General features: G+C 36.1%; 1 protein-coding gene and 1 long non-coding RNA gene across 4 annotated transcripts in view; one reads left to right on the plus strand and one right to left on the minus strand.

Annotated features, from left to right (window-relative positions):
- Window positions 1-12,464, minus strand: part of LOC119529381 — a 29,065-nt gene extending 16,601 nt beyond the window's left edge. The window contains exons 1-2 of the long non-coding RNA XR_005215853.1: window positions 12,324-12,464; window positions 10,714-10,805 (exon numbers count right to left, since the gene is read on the minus strand). This is a non-coding gene — a long non-coding RNA (uncharacterized LOC119529381). The remainder of the gene's footprint in view (window positions 1-10,713; window positions 10,806-12,323) is intronic.
- ATP10D (ATPase phospholipid transporting 10D (putative)) overlaps window positions 8,482-23,687 on the plus strand; it is a 145,704-nt gene continuing 130,498 nt past the window's right edge. For all 3 annotated transcript variants that reach the window (XR_005215851.1, XM_037829729.1, XM_037829730.1), the window contains exon 1: window positions 8,482-8,703. The gene's annotated coding sequence lies outside the window, so the exon portion shown is untranslated. The remainder of the gene's footprint in view (window positions 8,704-23,687) is intronic.

Genomic DNA, 23,687 nt, shown 5'->3' on the forward strand with positions numbered 1-23,687 from the left:
AACTAGCTCTAACGTGCAAACTCTGAGAATTGAATCTGGAAGCATAGGTTATCAGGGGAAGGCTTATGGTAAAGGATCCAAGATTGTAAGCTCTTATAGCAGTCACATCTGTTCATGAGTTGTAATGGTTGTCTAAATTCTGAGATGCTGAGCTCTTTGTGTATAACCTGGTCATTCCCTGGGACTTTGGGTATCTGTGAAATACCTGAGACTCAGAGCCCGAGTTCAACAGCTATGAATGCCAGCATTACCCCACACAGCAAGTGTTAAAGAAGCTGAAAAAGAGATTAGACTTCAATTAGAAATATGAATGAAACAGACTTGATTAGAACTAAGGTAAACCAGACTACAGGGAAAAGGATGATATTGACTGTGTTTTAAAACTTCAGCTTCCGTGTGAGACCAAAGGAAGAGATGTTTATTTGGTGTAAGATGTATATTTTCTGTAGCACACTATGTAAATTAACTTGAATGGTCAGTTTATTCAAACACCATAATTTCATGGAACTTCAAATAGAGGGTGAGATCAGGTAGGTTTGTACAGGTTAGCATGAAACCCTGATACATCCCAGATTAATCTGGGTAGAGAATAAAAAGTATTTGCAAAGCCCCCCTTGAGGGCCTGGGGAAAAATGTGGAAACATTAAACTTCCCCACCTGGGGAATTCCTGATATTCTTGCAAGTAGGTCAAGTCCTTGATCTTGGGACTTGCACTTATGAATCTTGTTAATGCAAAGGAGAGGCTAAGCCAACTTAAAATTGTGCCTAAGCGTCACCCCCAAAGAACCTCTTTTGTTGCTCAGATGTGGCCTCTCTCTAAGCCCACTCATCAGGTCAACTCACTGCCCTTCCCACTATGTGGCAAATGACTCCCAGGGGTGTAAATCTCCCTGGCAATGAGGGAAATGACTCCTGGGAATAAGCCTGGTCCCAGCATTATGGAATTGAGAAAACCTTGTTGACCAAAAGGGGAAGGAGAAATGAAACAAAATAATGTTTCAGTAGCTGAAAGATCTTAAAAGGAGTTGAGAGGTCATTCTGGAAGTTATATGCATTATATAAATATCCTCTTTAAGTTTCTAGTTTATTTGAATAGCTAGAAGGAAATACTTGAAATGGTTGAACTGCAATCCAGTATCCTTGATTTTTGAAGACTATCATATAACTATATAGCTTACATAGTGTGACTGTGTGATTGTGAAAACCTTGTGGCTCACACTCCCTTTATCCAGTATATGGACAGATGAGTAGAGAATAGGGGGACAAAAAAGTAATTGAATGTAATACTTGGGGAAAAGGAGTATGAGATGTTTTGGTTATTCCTTTTTACTTTTATTTTTATTCTTATTTTTGGTTTTATTTTTTGGAATAATAAAAGTGTTCAAAAAATTGATCAAGGTAATGAATGCACAACTATATGATGACACTGTGAACAACTTATTGTACACTTTGGATGATTGTATGGTGTGTGACTATATCTCAATAAAATTGCATTAAAAAACTTCTATATAAGACCTTTAAATTTTTTATTGAGAATCTTTTACTTACTTCTGTGAGCATTTTTTCTCATACAAGTTTTTTTAATTGAGATATACCCTAAAATTCACATACCCTAAAATTCAACCTTTTGAATTGTACAGTTCAGTGGTTTGACACATATTCACAGAGTTTTGCCATTATCACCACTATCTACTTTTATAAGATTCTCATTACCCCAAATAAAAACCCTGCACCTATTAGCAGTAACTTCCCATTCCCCTCTCTCTGTCCCACCACATGCCCTCCCCTGACCCCCCCCCCCAAGACATACACACACTCAGCCCCTGACAACCATTATTTTACTTTCTTTCTCTATGGATTTACCTGTTCTGGAGATTTCATATAAATCTTACAATTGTAGACTTTTGTGTCTGGCTTCTTTCTATGAACATTTTTATATTACGTTTATGCTTGAAATGGCTACATATAATTTCAGATAAAGACATTATGTTGATTTCTTTAAATTCTCGGTCATTACCATCACAAGAAACTACAGTCACATAAATATATGACAACAAATTATAAATGATTTTTAAAACCTTAACAGAATTTGCAAGATTTGAAGTAATAGTTTTAAAAACTCTTGCAAAGCATGGTGACTACCAGTCTGGTAGGCCAAGCCCTCGATCTTTGGACATGACACTATGAAGTTTGTTACTGCAAAGGAGAGGCTAAGCCTACCTATAATTCTGCCTAAGAGTCACTCTCAGAGAACCTCTTTTGTTGCTCAGATGTGGCCTCTATGTCTAAGCCAACTCAGCAGATAAACTCACTGCCCTCCCACCTATGTGGGATATGACTCCCAGGGGTGTAAATCTCCACGGAAACGTGGGCCATAGCTCCCAGGGATGAGCCTGGACCAGGATCATAGGATTGAGAAAGACTTCTGGACCAAAAGGTGGAGGAGAAATGAAACAAAATCAAGTTTCAGTGGCTGAGAGATTTCAAATGGAGGTGAGAGGTCATTCTGGAGGTTAGTCTTATGCACTAAATAGATATCCCTTTTTAGTTTTTAGTATATTAGAATAGCTAGAAGAAAATACCTGAAACTGTTGAACTGCAATCCAGTATCCTTGATTCTTGAAGATTATTGTATAACTATATAGCTTGTTACTCACACTCCCTTCATACAATGTATGGACAGATGAGTAGAAAAATGGGGACAAAAAAATAAATGAATAATAGAGGGATATGGGAGGTATGAGATATTTGGGGTATCCTTTTTTACTTTTGTTTTTATTTTTATTCTTTTTTTTTGGAATAGTGAAAATGTTCAAAAATTGTGGTGATGAATGCACAACTATATAATGATATTGTGAACAACTGATTGTACACTTTGGATTATTGTACGGTATGTGCATAGATCTCAATAAAATTTCATAAAAAAAAAACTCTTGCAAGCTTTCCTTTTATTAATTGAACTATATAAAATTGCCACTTTTGTAGGTGAAAAATTGTTAGATATCATACAGTTCAACCCAATGTTTTGCTGAGTAGTTTAATATTGAAATTTCTTGCAATGATGTGAATGGAATTTGAATCCAATTCAATTTTTTCATGTTAAGCTCTAACTTGCAGAACATACGTGTTATGGAGTAGTCTCCATTGATAGCTTGGATTTATTACACCAAGAGGTGACAACAGATGAAAATGGAGAGTGGTACTCTTCCGGTTTGCTAAAGCTGCTGTTACACAAAATACCAGAAACAGATTGGCTTTCATAAAGGGGATTTCTTAGGTTACAAATTTACAGTCCTAAGGCCATAAAAATGACCAAACTAAAGCATCAACAAGGGGGTGCCTTCACTGAAGAAAGGCTGATTGTGACTGGAACACCTCTATCAGCTGGGAAGTCATGTGGCAGGTATCTGCTGCTCCTTTGCTCCCAGGTTCTGGTTTCAAAATGACTTTCTCCAAAATATCTCTGGGCTTCTCTCTCTTAGCTTCTGTGCATCCTTGCTTTTTCTCCCAAGGTGTTTCTCTCTACATGTCTGGGAGTCCTCTCTTAGCTTCTCCGGGGCAAACTCCGGGCTTCAGCATCTCCAAACATCCTTCTGTCTGCATCTCACAGCATCTCCAAGCACCTGGGTCTGTGTCGGCTCTTAGGTTCTCCCAGAGGCAAACTCTGGATTACATATTTTAGCTTCTTCCAAAACGTGTCTCTCAGCTTCTCTGAGTTCCTTCTCTCCATGAGCTCTCTTAAAGGACTCTAGTAATCTAATCAAGACCCACCATGAATGGATAGGTTCATACCTCCATGGAAATGATATAATTGGAGTTCCCATCCTCAACTGGGTGGGTCATATCTCCATGAAAACAACCTAATCAAAAGTGCCACCCAACAGGATTGGATTAAAAGATCATGGCTCTTCTGGGGTCCATAACAGCTTCAAACTGGCACAGGTACCCATATATGTGAAAACAGAGTTGAGACCAGGTATGGAGCTGTCTGCCAGGGGACCCTGCCCAGCCTCCTGTCTAGCCCCACCAAGCATTCTCTCAGGCTACTCACTGCGTGTTTGCAAACCTGGAACACAGCCTCCTTCATAAGCTCTATGGATTCCTTGTTTACCATGAACTCCAGCCGTCCAGGTCCTATGCAGCCACCCCAAGGACTGAGAAATCAGATTGTTCATTATCTTGCAGCATGCCTATAACCCATTGTTTTGGGGCTCTGATTTGTGTGCAACATGGCAGAGCACAGAGAAGCAAACAGTTTAAAATTTGTAAATATTAGATATCACTTTCTTAAAGATGCTCATACCTCAGGGAATTTGTCCTTGGCCTACCTTAACCCTTGCCAAGGTTTATGCCACTCCTTAGAGCTGGATCCCATCTTCTCTCACTCTTCTTCCTCCTCTCACCTTTCTAAGCCCCCCCAAATCTCCTGCCTTTCCTGGCCGGTAATATTCTTCAGTGCAATGTATACTTCTTTGTTTCAACTACATCTCTTCAGACAAAAGCTCTGGGGCCTATCTTTATCTAAATAAAAGGACTGATCTTTCCTGGACTAAAGGGCCATTGATCAATGTGGGGAATTCTGCTACTCTATTAACAGTGTTTTTCTTCACATTTCAAAGGGAATCAAGAAGGCTTAGATGGACTTATGTAATTCCTCTTTAAAAAATGTACACACACATATAAATTTAAGGTCAAAGTTTACAACTAGTAGTAGTAATATATATATATATGTATTCTTATTTTTAAAAATATAAAATTTCTGCTGTCCTCTACTCCAACAAAAATCACTTAATACACACCTTCCTAATTCATTAAAAGCTATGCTGCATAGTGCATAGTAGAATGTGGGATTAAGAATGTGAGTCCTCAGGTTAGGCTCATATCCTGGTTATTTCACCTACTAGCTGTGCCATCTTGGGCAAGTTCCTCTACCTCTCTGTACCTCAATTTTCTCATCTTTAAATAAGGATTGATTTTATAGAGCTGATAAGAGGATTAAATGAACTAATAGATGTAAAGTGCTTAGAGCAGTATCTAACATAGAAATGTTTCATTATTGCTCAGTACGTATGACAGTAAGAACTAAAAGAGCAAGAGAGAGAGAGAGAGAGAGAGAGAGGGAGAGAGAGAGCACCCTGTGATGATGTTACTAAAATCAGGGCTCATTTATAGGGGACATGTTTAATTGCCCAATGCATCTCTCTCTCTCTCTTTTTTTTTTGTCCAGAAGTTAATCCAGAAAGCTGACAGTGAAAAATAGCCTCACTTGTGCTTGAATCACACCCTGTTAATATGTACAGAGAAAAAGAAGTGGTTGATTGTGCATCAAGAAAAATCACCTTGTGCACCACTTCAAAAAATACTGATACATGTAAAATATTTTGAGGCCAAAAAGAAAACTACTTTATTTTATGTGTTGCATGTTAAAACAGTTAACTAAAAGAATGAATTTTTTTACATATAATTGGATATAAACTATCATGTGTCATAGGAAGAAAAAACTTCCTGTTTTATAAAGATGTTTTTCTGAAAAATTCTCAGGTTGCTGCTCTCATGCGAATCCTTAAGTTTGTTTAAGAAAAGAGGGGGAAAATAGAAGTCAGGAATTGATAACTATAATTTATTAAGCACCTGTTACGTTCTTTACACAGTGATAAGTATCTCAGCTATATTACTTTATATATTATTAATAACAGTCTGAGGTAGATATTTTGGATCCGTTTTACATATGGGTCTTAGAGATGTTACTCAAAGTCGTATAACTAAGAATTTGTAGAGTTAAAATTTAAAGCCAGGTCAAACCTAGGCACTTGAATGCTATGCTATATGTGTCCCACTGGTAATTAACTGCTATTATTGAGAATCTACATACTTTTCCAGATGGCAAAGATGAAATATCCTCACATCTTTATATACTTTGAATATTATTTTTTAAACTTCCTGGGAAGATAATATATAAACAATTAAATATATTTCTGAAATTTCAAGAAAAGAAACAATTTATGCTTAAATCTGACTGCATGGAATAATATGCATCTTGGTAGTTAATGTCTTCAATCAAAGATTTAATGGATTTTTTTTTTTACGAGAGAAATAAACCTTAGGAGAAAAGATGGATATTAGAGAAATGTGATGATCTGAAGCTGTACGTACCCCAGAAAAGATCATGTTCGTAAAGCTAATCCGTTCCTGCAGATGTAGACCTTCTGTGGGTAGGACCTTTTGATTAAATTATTTCTGTTGAGGCATGCCCCAGGTGGGTCTTAATCCTCTTACTGGAGTCCTGTATAAGAGATGAAATTCAGAGAAGCACACAGAGAAGCTCAGAGAGACAAGCCAGAGAAGCTGAGAGGAGGCCTGCAGAAAACAGAAACCACAGGAACAGAGGGGAAGTCACTGAAGCCAGAAGTTGGAAGCAAGGAAATCCAGGAGGGAAGGGAGAGACCAGAGACATTGCCATGTGTCTGGGCATGTGACAGAGGAGCTGAGGATAGCAGGTAGCCACCCTTCCAGGAGAAAGCATCCCCTGTTGATGCCTTGATTTGGACATTTTCACAGCCTCAGAACTGTAAACTTGTAAGTTAATGAATCACCATTGTAAAACCCAACCCATTTCTAGTATATTGCATTTCGGCAACTTTAGCAAACAAAACAAGGAGTTTTTGCAAAAACAAATAAACAAACCGGAATCCACTTTAATCGTGGTTATTTGAAATAGAATACATGCATATTAATTGTTAAAACTTGATTAAATATATTTATTATATATTATAGAGTGATACATGTTTCTTTCATTCAGTCAAATGATATAGATACAAATAAAAAGCAAAATCTCCCCATACTCTTCCATCCTTCTCCCCTGAGTAAACAATTTTGATTTGTAGCCTGCCACACATTTTCTATATTTTACATGAAAATCTACAAATATATAAAGAATATATATATAGTATAAGATGTAGAAGTACAAAAATGTTTCTCAATATTCTGCTACTGCATTCATTTAAATATAACTTGGATTTTCTTCTAAGACAATAATTTAAACCTTAGCCAGTGATTCTAAACCTTGCTGCACATTAGAGTCACCTCAGGAGCTTAAAAAAAATATTGCTGCTGCCCCACCCCTCCAGAGATACCAGTTTAATTGGTCTAGGTGGGGCCCTGGTACCAAGCTCCCCAGGTGACTATGATATGTAGCTAGTTAGAAGCGCTGATTTAAGCAATCCAAACAGGCTGCAAATGCCAGCTCCAAACCCAAACCGTCTTGGTATGCAGCTTTCCAGTAAGGCCCACTGCTGAGGTTACAACATCAATGCCGATTGGAGGAGCTCAGGGATGTCCTTCCAAAGTTTTCAATCTCCTCAAGAAGGTTGGCTTTCAGATGGAAATCTGTTTCTTCTTAAATCATGTTAGGGGCAGTCACATGACTACAAAATAGTGCTACTGCTGCCAGGAATTTCAGAGATCACGTAAATGAAAGCCTGCTCTGCTACACTGGATTTAATTCCGGAGTTGTCTAAACTAGAGATTTGCCCTTGCCTGCAGAAGCCACACCCAGAACTTGTTTCTACCCATCTGGGAGAAGCACCTTCTCAGAGGGTGCCGGAACTTGTTGGGCCTCTGAAACGTGGTCTGGGAGAATCTTCAAGTCTCCCGGCCAACTCCTAGTGAGCTCTTTACTCATAGTGAAACATTCACATGATGATTTTAGTTTTCTTTTCTCTCACTACACATTTGAGAAAATGGGAGAGAGGCACCAAGTAGAAGCACTGTGGCTATTTTTTTCTTTTCTTCCTACCCTTTATTTTTGTTTCAGTGGGATATAACAATTGGCAGAGTCAGTGATTAGATTTTGGTCTGAATTACTGCCACCCTCGCTTCTGCCTTCTCCAAATGACCCTTCCCTTTCAGTCCAAGCACACAGAAGGTTTGATAGACCAGATAGGTTGTTGAACTTTATTTGGGAGTAACATTAAAAAGAAAAAAAGAAAAAGTTGTGAGCTTAAAGCTAACAAAACCTGGCAGCTGAATGAGCAAAGCCACATTATCCTGAGTGACAGAATAAAAGGGGAAAAGACCAAATCAGAACTGTGGTCTTTTCTTCCTTCTTTCAATTTCTTTAATAGCTGTAAAACTAAAACATTAAATTTTCAGTTACTTGAAGTTTAAATAAATGAGTGAATTGCTAAACAGAATTGCACGAAAGAAGGAACCAAACCCTCAACCGCAGGAATGTCCTATGGTATGGCAAAAGTAAGAGGTGAGACAGTGAGCGGGTCCAAGCCACAGGGTCCTCTGCGTGGGGCAGACAGGCGGCTCTAACAGTTGGAGATTGGACGCCAGACGCAGTCAGGCTCCGCCCCCGTGACGTCACGGAAGGCAAGGCGGCGAGCGATTGGCTGTTGGCGGAAGCTCCGGCTGCTCGGGGAACCCGGGCAAAGAGACGATGGGAAGGAAGGAGGAGGCAGTAGGAGGGAGGAGGAGGAGGGAGGGCAGAAAAGGGGAGGGAAAAGAGGTCTCAGGCTCTGCTCCGGCTTGGCTCTGGTAGCTGAGTTTGGGAGCTGAGCAGTGATTTTGCTTTTATTTTTCCCGAAGGCAAATGGCTGGCCTAGAAGCCTAACACGTCCCTATCCTTCGATTTGGTTTTTTCTTACACCTCGGGACTTGGGATCATCATGCTGTGATGTGTGCCGAGGGAGAAATTGGTAAGAGTGATGGAGTGAACCCCTTTGACAATTTCCCTGCCTTCTGATTCAATAGCCACCCTCTTTTCCTCCTCTTTCTCTCACTCTCCTCTTTTTCGCTGCATAATCGTGCTAAAGTTCTTTATATGTGAGACGTGACGGAATGGCTCAGAATTAGAGGTTAGGGCTGTTATTGAACTTAAAAAAAGAGAAGTCTCCAAATTTACACCATTTTCAGTCTCTTGACTTCCAGAGGGGAAGTATTGTTTCTTTTCTGAATGCTGGGTTTTGTAAAAAATGGTAAACTATGCACGCACCCTTTTTGTCATCGTGTTGTGAAATCGTGCCTTTTTAAGCAATGCTGGCTGCCTTAAAGGTGATGAAGAGAGGGCTAAAATTTAACCCAGTAAATAAACCACGTGTTGATGCCTTAGGAAGGAAAAAGTGTTTGTGTTGGAGCATACTCAGAAATAGTTTTTAAAGGAGTGCTACAATAAAGTCTGCGTTCTTCCTTGAAAACACTAACTTTAAAGAACTTAATAGTTGTTTGGGGAACTCTTGATCTTACATTATAAATTATATGGTTATACTTTACCATGCACAGCAGGGGAGACAGCTGGGTGGTTAGTAAAACCCTCCTGTCTAGAGGGGTCTTATTGGTGACTTTGAAGCTTTCTGTGCCTTTACTAAGGATATATTTAAGCTACTCCTATACATAAAGGCAGGTTAGCTCAAATGTTGAGAATGGATCTAAATAAGACCAAACTTTCCTCTTCATTTCACACTAGTTAGCTTTGCAAAGAGAAACTATAAGTTTCAGACCAAATCTCTGACCCTAACCAATGTTGAAAGATGGACTAACAAGGATAGGGGTTCCTTATCTACTAATATTATTGTATTAGAAAAACACCTCCAAAGGAGATGATTATCTTTTAAACTGGGCTAGGTCCCATTCCATGAAGAATAGCATCATAAAATTCTTTGCTGGCTTGTTAAGAGCACATCTGTAACCCACGATCATTGTTGCCTTAGAGTCAGCCACCACTCCCACCTATTCCAAATCCTTCTGGGTTTTTTCTGTTCTCATTGCAAATACATATTGTTTACCTACATTGAGATAGTTTATTTTTTATCCAAACGAGATCATGCTATACATATTAAAGAACATCTCAGCATCATTCAAAAAGTTAGGATGTTTAGAAAATAAGATTGTAACTGCTAATTTAACATTTGCTAAATTGAATGAAAAAGATGGAAAATCTAAAAGTCTAACAGTATTCTGGGGTCTTTGACCTTGGCGTAGCAAAAATTGAAAATTTTTTTCAACACAATTACCTAGTAACTAAATAGAAATCAAATAGGATGTCATTTATTTTGATGATGTCAGTAAAATGAAGGAAAATGCTCAGAATTTGATTATAACCTAGAACACAGAGATGACTCATTTGTTAGGCAAATGTACTTCTTGGGGTCATTTTTTTTTAATTCAAGAGTTAAAAATGTCCACATATTCAAGCCTTCATTACCTGTTTTACTTTGCTAATTGTCTGATCTAGTTGGAAGTTGTTTCTTGATGAGGAAAAGCAAAGAAAATGTTACAAGCAAGATCATTTGCAGATTCTCAAAATATTGCATTTGTGAAGACATATTTAATGTATTTTCAGCCTTGAAAAGAAGAATCTGTTTATCTACTCTAAGAACAATTATGTGTGTGCTGGATGCTATCACTATTCCTGGTTAATAGTTATAGCAACTGAGTGGCTTTGCTTATTAGAAGAGGTTTGGTTTGAAACATTGTTCTTTCCCTATTATCTTAGATGGATTTGTTTCATTTCAGAAATCATCCTAGCCATAGAAACAATGATTTCCATTCATTGCTTTGCAGAGTAAGAAGGAATGGTGATACTAGTTTCATAGAAGAGTTGTGGCCTTAATGTAATCTTTTCTTCTGCTGCTGGACGAAGGGTATATTAATATAACTGTTCGAGGCAATAATGTCATAATATGTATTAAACTTACAAATGTTCTTACCTTTTGACCCAATAATCCTTGGTATAGAAATACGTCCTAGGAAAATCATCTGAATTTCATATGAAATTTTATAAATATATTCATTACAGTATCTGTAATATGAAAAAAAATGAGAAATGAAATAAAGGCCCCCAAATAACAAGATATTTGAGTAAGTTAATTGTATTAGGGTTCCCCAGAGAAACAGAACCAAAATGATAGATCTATTGTTTTATATATATATACTGAATTCATATCAACAGATAGATCTATCTATCTATCTATCTATCTATCTATCTATCTATCTATCTATCTATCTCCTGTTTGGATTTGCTAGCTCCATGGTGTGAACCAATTTCTTAAAATAAATCTATTAAGAGATTTGATATCCTATTGATTTCTGATAAGTGCAAACTAGTGCAAGCCATAAGCTGGAAACGCCAATAAAGGTGACGCTGAAGTCCTTAGTCCCAGTTCCCCGTGGGAAACTAGCTAGCTGGAAATTGCATTAAGCCAATGTTGAAGTTGAGGCAGAAATTCTTCTTCTGATTTCTGATATCCTCAGTTCTGGCTTTTAGGACCTCTAACTCATTAGATGAGGAGACTTCCCACAACAAGGCAATCTCCTTTGTTGATCCTGTTTGCAATCAACTGATCATAGATGCAAATCCCATCCAAGAAATGAGATAATAATAATAAGCAGGCTGTTGCTTAACCAAACAACTGGACATAATATCCTAGCCAAGTTGACACATGAAATTAACCATCATATTAATGTATTATGTATCTATGTTGATAAAATTCAGCTACCAAGATATTTTTGAAGAAATTTAATGATTTAAAAAGATGCTTGCAATGTATTAGGTTTGAAAAAAATCAAGATTTAATGCTGTTATTTTTAATTTTAAAATATATTTTTTAAATAAATATATATGTAAATATTTTATTTACGCAACAAATATTTATTAAGCTCTTACTATGTACCAGGAATTGCTCTAAATAAACAAACTTTGCATAATATCAGATAAAACTGTTGCAATTCCACAGGTGTCCATGTGCATCATTGGCTATATCATGTCCCCAAATAATTGGCTTTCTAGGTGATAGAGTTTTAGCTTGTTTTGATTTTCTTTTTATCATAAAAAATACCATTTTCAAAGATATTGCCAAGAAATACCATAAACAAAGTTAAAAGACAACTCTAAGCTCTATATTTTATGTGATAGTGTGCCCCTTTAAAAAGATACTATAGAAAGCAATGAGAGAGAGATGAACATTCCTATAAAAAAAAGATCCCTATTGAAAAATAGACATAAATGGGCAATTTACAAAGGAAATAATAAGAATGGTCCATGGTGGGAGGGGGAGATGTTAATCTCCCCAGTAATGAAAGAATACTCAGCACAGCAATAGGTTACCATGCACAGAAACTAGTTTATGGAGAATAAACCAATTGTTAATAGTACATATGTTTGGGTGGTGTTATTTTAGGTGATTTCTATTTTTCTCATGATGCTTATCTGTAGTTTCCAAAATTTCTATGGTGATTATGTTTCAGTAATCAGGAAATAAAGTCTCTATCCTGATAAAGTAAATTACCCTAGAATCATGAATACATAAATGACACTTACCTTTTCCCTCTTTCTCCAAGTCTCACTTAGCCTGTGTAAATTTGTCAGGTACCATTGTTTCTGAATTATATTTGCTGGTAAGAACATTTGGGTTATAAGGGAAATCACAAGATAAAACTTATTCTAGTTACATTCACTCTTCTGCCCCCAGCTGCTTTCTGTCATAATAAGGGTGTTAGATTAATCTGAGCTGTACTTCCCTTCCATTTCCTGTTGATCATATCTGCTAGGGTCTGGTGCCTATAGGCCAGAATTAAAAATACCTTAATTTATTTTTCTAAAATCTATGTATTCATTTTAAGGCCTTTGTAAATAAGGGAGATGAGTATGTGCAACTGCATTTCTGTTGGTAAAACAAATTTACAAGTTTTTCCAACTCTAACTTTATGTAGGGTAGGTAATAAGAAAACATTATTTTCTCGGTTATAACAAGGAAGGTGAAAATTAGTTTTGAACTGTCCCCAAATGTTGTGAAGTCTTTTTCTTCAAAGTAGAGTACTCATAATTACTTAGCAATATCTTTAAACATTCTAAGCCCCTTAAGTACAAAATAATAAACAGAAAGTTGTAGTTAACAATCTTAATTGTGATATCCTTTCCTCTTCAAAAAGTCTTTCCTAGAGAGATGTTCTCAGATGTTTTTATTACAAAGCTTCTCTCTACTTACCTATAATGTCCTTAGGCCAAGAAATCACCGTTTCTACCTTGCCAGGGTTGAAAATGACTGAATATTCCTGAATGGGAAGCATTATTATTAATTTTACAACCCCTAAGCCAAATATTGGGGGGAAAGTGAAATCCTTTCAGTGGGTTTGAAAAATAATTCTTGTTCTGCATCCCAAACTAGCTTTCTGTTCCCAAACTCTCAAATTTTGTTTTAGCCTGGCCAAGCAAGGGATGGGGGATAGTTCTCCCAAATGCCCAATTTGTCACATTTTTTTTCTCTGCTTAATTTAGGTCGTGGTCAAGATGGATGGGGAAATGGCAGGGGTGTGTGGGTTAGGTATATAGTTTTAAGGATGTGGAATTGTTAACAGAAGACAGGAGTGGAGCCAGGACCAAGCAGGAACATGAGACTGTGGTTCACGCCAGGCTGCGGTGTTGCCCTTGCCAGCCACTGGTATTGCCGTTGTCCCGGAGGTGTGCTCAGAGATGCCTTTGGAACTCTCTAATGATCCCAGTCCTTGTTATTAGTAAACTGTGTTATGAAGCACATTATTTCGCTTTTCTAGACTAGTCTCTGCCTTCTCTCCTCCGTTCCAGTGTGTCTTACACACTTAACAAAGAAATCCTTTAAAAGTACAGCTATGCTCATTTCATACCCTTCTCAAGTATCTTTGGTGACTCCCCATTTCCTTCAAGCTAAGTATAAATTCTTCATCTTAGCAAATAAGGCTTCAATCTGGTCCCAACCTAGATCTCCATCTCAATTTCCCATTGCTTCTTAATTTGTACTTAAACTCCAGTCAAACTGAACTACTCAGTGTTTTCCAAGATTACCTTTATTCATGATATTACCTTGTCTTGAATCTACAAATCTCTCCTGTGAAGATTCTAGACTCTCAAGGCTGATTTGAAACCCTCTCTCTTCTGTAAATCCTGCCTTCCTTCCCTTTTCCTCTTCTACCCCCCTGTCATGCAGGGCATTTTCTTTCTCTGAAATTCATATACTGCATGATTATCCTTATGTCATTTTTACTGAATTGAGTATTTTGACCTGATTTGGGCTTCCTTTATTCATCCCCAAATTACCCAGCACTATGCTGAGGACAAGGTAAAATATGTGAACACTAGAAGGTAAGTTCCTAGGGATTTTTATCTGTTCCCTGGAGTAGCTCCAGTATCTAGAACAATACCTAGCACATAGTAGGAATGCAACAAATATTAGTTGAAAGAATGAAATTATTGATCAATTTCCATGTATCATGTAGAGTGCATTATTTAATTAACCTCCTTACAGAACTGTGTGAGGTAGATGGTATTATTTCAATTTTACAAATGTGGAAACTGAGGCTTTGAATGGCCAAGCACTTATAGCAAGAAAGTGGCTGACTGAACCTGTCTGCAAAGTTTGTGTTCTTTCCACTAACTGCAGTTGCCTTTGTTGGGGCTTTGTAAACAGCTGATTGTATTATCAGTACTTATTCAAAGTGGGTATCTTTTGGATAGTTGAACATTTTTGTGAATCCATTTTATAATTTTAGTGAACACCATCAACTTTTTTTTTTTTTAACAATTTTTATTGTGAAATATAACACTTATACAGAAAAGTGATAACTTTCAAAGTACGACTTAATAAGTAGTTATAGAGCAAATCTCAAAGAATGTTATGGGTTATAGTTCTACCATTTCAGTTATTTCCTTGTAGCTGTTCTAATATCCTAGAGACTATATATATGTTTATATAAAGATTCAGTATTTGTAATCCTTTGTTAAATCCTATCTTGTCTGTTGCTACCCCTCCCTCTCATTTGATCACCGTCTCAATCTTCAGGGATATCTGGGCTGTGACCACCCTAACTTGTTCATATTGAAAAGAGGTGTTGTCATTATGGAGAAGGGGGATGAATCTTGTTGATGTTCTTGTAGAGGCTGTTGCCTCTTGGTTTGGGGACTTATCTGGCATAGGAACACTCTGGAGGATTTAAGATTCTAAGAAATAAACTTAGTGAGTCAAACTTTTATAGAGTCTCCGATAGGGACATGGGTATTCTTTAGTATTTTTGGAAGTACTTTTGATTAGGGCTTGGCTTATTATGGCCATTTGGAATATCTAGCTGGGGTTTGCATAAGAATAACCTCCAGGATAGCCTCTCTACTCTATTTGAAATCTCTTAGCCACTGAAGTCTTTTATCTTTCTTTTTCCCTTTTTGTCAAGAAGGCACTCTCAAACCCTTGATGCCAGGGTTGGGCTCATTCCTGGGAGTCATATCCCACGTCAGGGGGAGGTTAACAAATTTATTTGGTTGGGCTTCGGGAGAGAATGCCACATCTGAGCAACAAAGGAGGTTCTCTGGAAGTGACTTTTAGGCATAATTATAGGTAGGCTTAGCCTCCCCTTTACAACCATAAGTTTCACAAGAGCAAGCTTCAAGATAGAGGGCCTGACTTATTAAGTAGAGGGTTCCTAATTTCACATAGCATATATTCTGTACAAGATAAACAATCAGTGTCTCATACCATCTTCACTTAGTTATGCAATCATCCTCAACCTCTATTTTAAACAATTATCATAACCCAAAACATCCCAAAGCTCTTGTCACCCCCTAATTATTTATCTATAGTATTAGTGTGGTACAAATAAGATATTCCTATTAAATATAGTCCATAGTATGCAATAGGTAGTTTTTCCCATCTACCACTCTGTTGTTAACTCTTTGTACCAGTGTCATACCTTAGAAGTAGATCATGCAAGTACTTATTTATATTTGTAGTACTAATCTGTGGGATTCATGCCTTTAAACCACCCCTTTCAATCATGTTTGCCTTCAATATGGCCCTGACATTTATAATCCCATTAATGAACCATCATCACCTGTATCCATTCCCATCCCCATAAGTTCAACCTCGTTAATAGGTCTGTACATATTAGGTAATTGTTCTCCCTTCTCTAGCTTCTTTTTCTAGGTCCCCTATATTCTACATTTTGAGACACAGATTTTATATTATTCAGGGAGTTCATTATTAGTGATAACATACAATATCTCTCCTTTTGTGTCCAAGTTATTTTACTTAGCATTATGTCCTCAAGGTTCATCCATGTTGTCACATGTTTCAGGACTGCATTCCTTTTTACTGCTGCATAGTATTTCATCAGATGTGTATACCACATTTTGTTTATTCACTCCTCTGTTGAAGGACACTTGGACTATTTCCATCTTTTGTCAAGTGTGAATAGTGCCACTATGAACATCGGTGTGCAAATGTCTCTTCATGTCACTGCTTTCAGATCTTCTGGAGTTGCCAGATCGTAAGGTAACTTGACATTTAGTTTTCTGAGGAACCGCCAAACTATCTTCCACAGCGGCTGTACCATTATACATTCTCACCAGCAGTGGATAAGAGTTCTAATTTCTCCACAGCCTCTCCAGCATTTGTAGTTTCCTGTTTGTTTAATGGCAGCCATTCTTATTGGTGTGAGATGATATCTCATTGTGGTTTTGCTTTGCATTTCCCTGATAGCTAGTGAAGATGAACATTTTTTCATATTTTTTTTAGCCATTTGAATTTCCTCTTTGGAAAAATGTCTTTTCATATCTTTTGCCCGTTATATAATTGAGTTGTTCGTACAATTTTCATTGAGTTGTAAGATTTCTTTATGTAGGCTGGATATTAGTCTCTTATCAGATATATGGTTTCCAAATATTTTCTCCCATTGCGTTGGCTGCCTCTTAACCTTTTTGACAAAGTCCTTTGAGGCACACAAGCTTCTGATTTTGAGGAGTTCCCATTTATCTATTTTTTTCTTTTGTTGCTTGTGCTTTGGGTGTAAGGTCCAAGAAGCTATCTCTTATTATTAGGTCTTGAAGAGGTTTCCATGTATTATCTTCTAGGAGTTTTATGGTACTGGCTCTTATATGGAGGTCTTTGATCCACTTTGAGTTAATTTTTGTATAGGGTGTGAGGTCGCGGTCCTCTTTCATTCTTTTGGATATGATTATCCAGTTTCCCAGCCCCATTTGTTGAAGAGACTATTCTGTCCCAAGTCAGTGGATTTGGAAGCAATCATCTTCTTTTTAATACCCTTTAGAGTTCTGATCTGTCACTAATTGTTATTTACAGACTATACTTAGTAACACTTTAAAAATAGGCTTCAGGAACAATTTAAATATGTGTTAAGACAATTTAAGCAATTGGCATATATAATCTATGTTTCCATTACATTCTCATGTGCTGAAGTAATATTTAGCCATGTGAAATAATGCTTCTTCATATAATATTCATAACATATTTTAAGCCACTCCAAAGATTCCAGGAGTGAATTTTTTTTCCTGGATTAGATAGTTTAATATCAATTAATGACCACAATTGTGGATGTTAAGAAGTTTCTTGAGGAGAAAGAAAATGCACAATTTCAGGGTAGAGGAAAACTACAGTCCTATATTGTTACATATTTTGGCATAAAATATCATAACAGTGACATGGATTAATAGTTAACTTTCACATTTTTCTTTTTTTATCAAAATGTTTATCATCAGGATATTATTATTATAAAAAGTTCCAATTTGAAAATCTTGACATTCTCAAACCAAAATAACTTTTTTTTCCTAAAATCCAAGAGTGAATTTTTAAAAAGTCTTTAAAATTAATTAAACCTCTCATCCATTACACTGATCCTTTTAATGAATCATCCAAGATACTTGAAGTAATGTTTGTTTGTCATCAACATGTAGCCAGTAATACCATATACTTTGAAGAAAAGAAGATACTGTGATTCAGAATTTTAGTCTTTGATGTGTTTGTTTGATTCCTATATACAACTCAGGTTGATAACCTACAAGAGACCTTAAGAAAGCATTTGATGTAGTCTAATGATTTAACCTTTTCATTTTATAGTTTATACATTCTTTCAGTGGCTAAATTCTGACCATTTTAGCCAAAAATAACTTCACTTCCCCATTTGTTATTTTTTCCTCTTATGGTTCCTCATTCTTTTAAGCATGTTTTTGTTCTTTTTTCTATTAAAAATTTCTATGGCTACTCTGGCAGAAAGTAATTGTACTATTTATTGTGTTAAAAAGAGTTATTTTACTAATTATTTAAACAATAATATACTTACATTTGGGATGGGAAATGATTATCTGCATAAAAAATAATATTTGGTGACAGTGAATTCATGGGGAAAATATATTAAGAAATTAAAAGAAATCTTTCCAGAGCAGAGATTTGAATCGCCTGGCTCAGTGGTTCTCAAATTCTGGCCACTGACCCGGAGTAGCAGTACCTGCTGTGAACTTCTTTAGAAATGAAAATTCTCAGGCCCGCTGCGGAGTCACTGAATCAGAAACTGGGGGAGTAGGTGTGGGGGATGGGGGGAAGGGAGCGGTCTGTGTTTTAACAAGCTCTTCAGGTGATTCTGATCTGCACTGACATTTAAGAACACAGGTTTAAGGTAAGATCCTCAGGTGAGCAGGCCTGCATATTCTCTGGGTTGCAACAGGTAGATGCCTGTCCTACTTTAAAAGGCCTCCAGTAGAAACAAAAACATTGACTTTCCTGTATGCCATATCAAATATCTCTTTGTTATCACTGAACTAGCTGCAAAAAAAGCTATTCAATTAAGACACAAAACTTACAAAACAGTCCAAAAAGACAATGCTCAAGACTTGAAGATTATCTTGTCTGGTTTTATGCTAGTATTTGCTTCCTGACAACAGATTCCCTTTAAAAACAAAATTAAGCCGAACATTTTTTGTTTCATAGGGGAAAATAGGGAGACATTTTTCTTCCCTGTCCTTTGGTCTTGGATGTATTTTGGAAGGACAATTAAAAGAAGTGAATATGCATTCTATTACTTTCCGCAGAGAGTTCGTGCCTAGGGAATCATGTTTTCTTATCCAGATCCTGTGTCTTTGTAGAGACAGGAAACTGGCAAAGATTTCTTTGGTGATCTATAAACTTGTAATTAATCCTATATAAAATCAGAGTCCCAACATAAAAGTACTTTCATGGTGCATCTGTATGCAACATAGGCTATATGCTTTAATATACTTTGGATTTTATCAGATCAGCTTAGGTCCCTCATTTACTGCTGGAAATTTTGTTTGCCTGCTCTTTTTATCTGATTCATCCTATATGATGCTGAATATATTCATTTCATTTCAGATTATTCATTTCAGAATGTTCAGTATGTTCATTTCAGAATATTGTATGTTGGTCATTTTATGAAGATATTAGGAATTAGCAGAAAGAATCTTTAATCTATTCTTAAATAGAATTGAGGATATTCTGACCTACGAGTTTTTTTTCCCCTACTGATTTAATTATCTATGTAAAGAACAATGAAGGTGTTACTTGAAAAGTACAATGACTTGTTTCTGAGATTTTGAGATTACTTTCATAAGGAGACATGCCTGCAATAAAGTGCTTTATTGCAACAATTATTCAAACTTTGTAGAGTATTAAATCCTAATTCACAACCAATTTTCATAGAGAAGACAGTCTCCTAAAACTATCTGGGCATTTATGTAAGTTATCTCTTAAATTTTAACCAGCTATATCTATGAGTTATCTTTTGGCAATTGTTGGTTTGCTAAAGCATCTTTTAAAAAAAAGTTTGTTTTCTTTATTAGGAAAGTTGTGGGTTTACAGAACAATCATCCATAAAATACAGGATTCCCATATACCACCCTATTATTAACACCATTCATTGGTGTGGAACAATTGTTAGAATTGATGATAGTACGTTTTTACAATTGATGATATCACATTTTTATAATTGCACTATTAGCAATAGTCCGTGGTTTAACTTACAGTTCACTGTTTATATAGTGTAGTTCCATGGATTTTTTTTTTTAAATAGTATTCTGTTACCATATATACAATCTAACATTTCCCCTTTTAATCACATCCAGATATATATTTCAGTGCTGTTAATTACGTTCACAATGTTGTGCTACCATCACCACCATCCATTACCAAAACATTTCCATCATTCCAAACAGGAGCCCTGCATATTTTAAATCTTGCTTCCCATTCTCTATTCCTACCCTATACCCTGGCAACCTTTATTCTAGATTGTGGCTCTGTGTGCTCATTCAAATTATTTCAAATCAGTGAAATCATACATTTGTCCCTTTGTGTCTGGTTTATTTCAAGCAGCAGGAGAATTGAAATCTTTAATTAGCTTCACAGCATTTATAATTACACTTAAGTCTTCTTGGCAGGGACACTTAACGTTTGACTTGATGCAGCTTCCATACTAAATTATTTTTCTTGTTTTGTTTGATCTAATATCAAGTATTGGTATTAGTATGTATACATGATGCTCGTGGACTTGGATGTGAACATTCTATTTCAGTGTTGAGGCAGCATGCTTGTCTTTCATTTCTTGAGGTTGTTCTTAAAAACAAAACAAAATAAAATAAAAATACTTAAAAGACTGCATCTTAAATGTAGAAGCAATACATTAACTTCTGTGTATCTTTTTTCCCTAAAAGATTAATAATTATGTGACGTTGAATAGGTTTTATAGTATTAGAGTTTTGGGATACTTTTTGATTAAAATGAAGACCTATTTTTTTGGTTTATAAAATAAATATATATGATCATGATAAAAATGAAAGGATAGTAATAAAAGAAAACTTACAAAAATAAAAATCAGATATTAATATACATCCTCAAAATAACCAGTGTTCATGTTTTTAAAAAATATTTTATTCTGTATTTCTGTTTCTCACTCATTAAAAATTCGTTTAAACATTACTTTTAATGACTGCATTATATTTCCATTAAGGTATGCCACAATTTCACCATTTCCCTATTTCTGGCTATTTGGGCTAATACCCTTTCCAATGCTGAGTGAACATTTTTCTACTCAGGGCCAAAGAAGATGAACATTTTAAGGCTTATGCATTAAAAAAACATAATGCATATGTATTTTTTAGAAAAGTTAAAGCTGGTTACACTCCCTCTAACACTGTATGAATGCTTGCCTTCATTGAGCATTATGAATAAAGAGACTTTTTGCTACATTTAGAGACAAAAAATGCTAACTCTACCTTCGTTACTTTTCTTAGAATACCAGTGAAGTTGAAAATATTTCTTCCTGTTATTTGCAGTTTTTGAATTTCTGTGTTTGTCCATACCCTTTTCCCACATATGCCACTTGTGTAAATATTTAAATCACAAATTAATAATTTCTAATATTACTTTAATAAAATACATTAATTTAAAAATAGATGATTGTAAGTGATAATAGGACTAGTGAGGATCATACTGCAACATTAGGGCAGATCTCACAAATTAGCTCTAACAAGCTGTGAAAATTTCAAGATATTTATGTATCTGAATAAATCCTAGTTATTTTATAGTCCAAGCATGCTATCATATATAAGTTTAGCAGGCATAATAATTTTGTATTCACATTGCTTTAAATAATTTATAACATGTTTATATATAATAACATAGTTTAAGAATTAATAAAAATTTATCTATAGATGCATGAATAATAATTGTAGAGGAGACAACAGCTGGATTATTTTATATGAGCTGCAACCAACTTGCTATGTATCTTGGGCAAGTCAATCTCTTTGACCTCAATTTTCTTGTGAATAAAACAAGGTGTTTAGTTGGATTTTAAGATTTTTTCTAGCTTTAAAGTTCTGAGTTTTCTATATAAGTTGCTGAGCTTTATTATCTTTAAAATGCTTTTCCTATCTGGCAGAAATGTTGGCATTACATTATTAATAAGTGCTCTCATAATACTAAGAATAGATGCCATTTATTAATCTATTGTATGTCAGGCACCTTACATTCATTGTGAATCACTTACTTCTGTGGTTTGTTTCTAAGCAATACATAACCAGAACATCCAGTTTTTGAAAGACACAATAATGAAGAACCTGCATTTATTTTAACTCCTCAAAACAAACCTACAGAGTATGTATTATTATCACCATCTTCCTGATGGGGAAATTGAGAATCACAGGAAGTGTCACTGGGACTGAGCGGTTAGAACCAGGATTTGAACCCACAACTATGACTGAAAAGCTCCTGCTCTTTCCACTCTGCCACTTATTCTCTCTTGAATGAACGTGATCGCTTGCTCTAGACCAGGGTTTCTTAGTAGCAGCATTCTTGACATTTTTGACTGGAAAATTCTTTGTTGCTGGGGACTATCCTGTGCATTGTAGGATATTTAACAGCATCCCTCCTCCACAGCAACCTCCTCCACAGTTGTGACAAAAAATACATATATTTTTTTATTTCTCCCAGTATTGTCAAATGTCTCTTGTGGGGTAAAATTGGTCCTGGTTGAAGATTGCCTAATTCATCAACAGTCTGAGGACAAATATAATTGCTGTCTCTGGCAAAGGTCTGGTGACTTTAGGGCATCTTGAATTTCAAGGGTCAAGGTGTAATTAACCAAGTAGACCCCAAGCAAAAGACACCACTCCTTCATTTAACAAATATTTTTTTGTATACTTACATGTTTCTTGACCTTTATCTACTTGAGATTTTTTCCTGTTTGAAGAGTACTCATTCCTAGGATCCATGGTATACCACCAAGAATCTGATTGCACTTTAGCTAATTCATTTAAAAATCTTCATTTAGTACTTGCTGTGATGCCAGACATTGTCTACTTACTGGCTAAAACAGTGAACAAGATGGCTCTGTTAGGGAAGCAGATTTTAAGCAAATAATTATAGTTCATTCTCCTTTCTTTCTTTATCTTCCTAATAATGTTTTAAAGCATCTCTTAAGAATAAAAATCCAGTGTGTTATCATGTTTTTTTTGTATACACATACACACATACAAAAGCTTATCACATAGGGCTGAAGTTTGTCCTCCTTAGTATGAATGAGTAAATATGGCAAGTCAGGAAATCTGTGTTCCTCTGCCAGAATTTTTGGTTTTCATTTTCAAAATGAGACCTTATCTGGATGCTAGTTTCAATGAGAGCATATTTGTATTATCTGTTGGTTAGTGTTTTAGTGCTCTTAGTGTTTGCTGCTCTGAAACGTGGCCACATACATGTCAAAATTTCTCTCATGGGAATTAATCTCTGCATATTTCAGATAATGAGGGAATCGCATGAAGTTCATACCTGATCCCTCTAATGGACAGTGGACTCCTTAAGGGCAAGAACCATAGAGTTTAAACAAATTTTTTTTTATCATTTGTTTCAGTGCCTGGTAGAGTCCTTGACTGGCACATGGTAGCTGTAGTAGATTGAATCATGTACCCAAAAAAGCATGTTCTAGTTCTAACCCTGCTGCTGTGGGCGTGAGCCCGTTTGTAAATAGGATCTTTCGAGATCCTATTTAGATGAGGCTAAAATGAATCAAAGTGGGCCTTAATTCGATGTGACTGAAGTCCTTATAACATGGAAGTACAAGTCACAGGAGAAGAAAAAAGAGACATTGCCATGTGACAGAGGCAGAGATTGCCAGCAAGCCACCACTAGAACACTACAGAGTTTGAAGGCATGGCCTGCAATACTTGATTTTGGACTTCTAGCCCTCAGACTATGAGCCAATAAATTCCTGTTGCTTTAGCCAACCAGTTTGTGGTATTTCCTTATAGCCCTGGCAAACTAAGATAGTAACCTTTCAGTACCTATTTATTAAACAGCTATAAGGAAAAGAAATCTCTGAACAGTGAAGATCAATCTCACTAAATAAGTATGGTTAAGTATGA

The sequence above is a fragment of the Choloepus didactylus genome, chromosome 3 (genome assembly GCF_015220235.1).
Source record: "Choloepus didactylus isolate mChoDid1 chromosome 3, mChoDid1.pri, whole genome shotgun sequence".
Classification (NCBI taxonomy): Eukaryota; Metazoa; Chordata; class Mammalia; order Pilosa; family Megalonychidae; genus Choloepus; species Choloepus didactylus.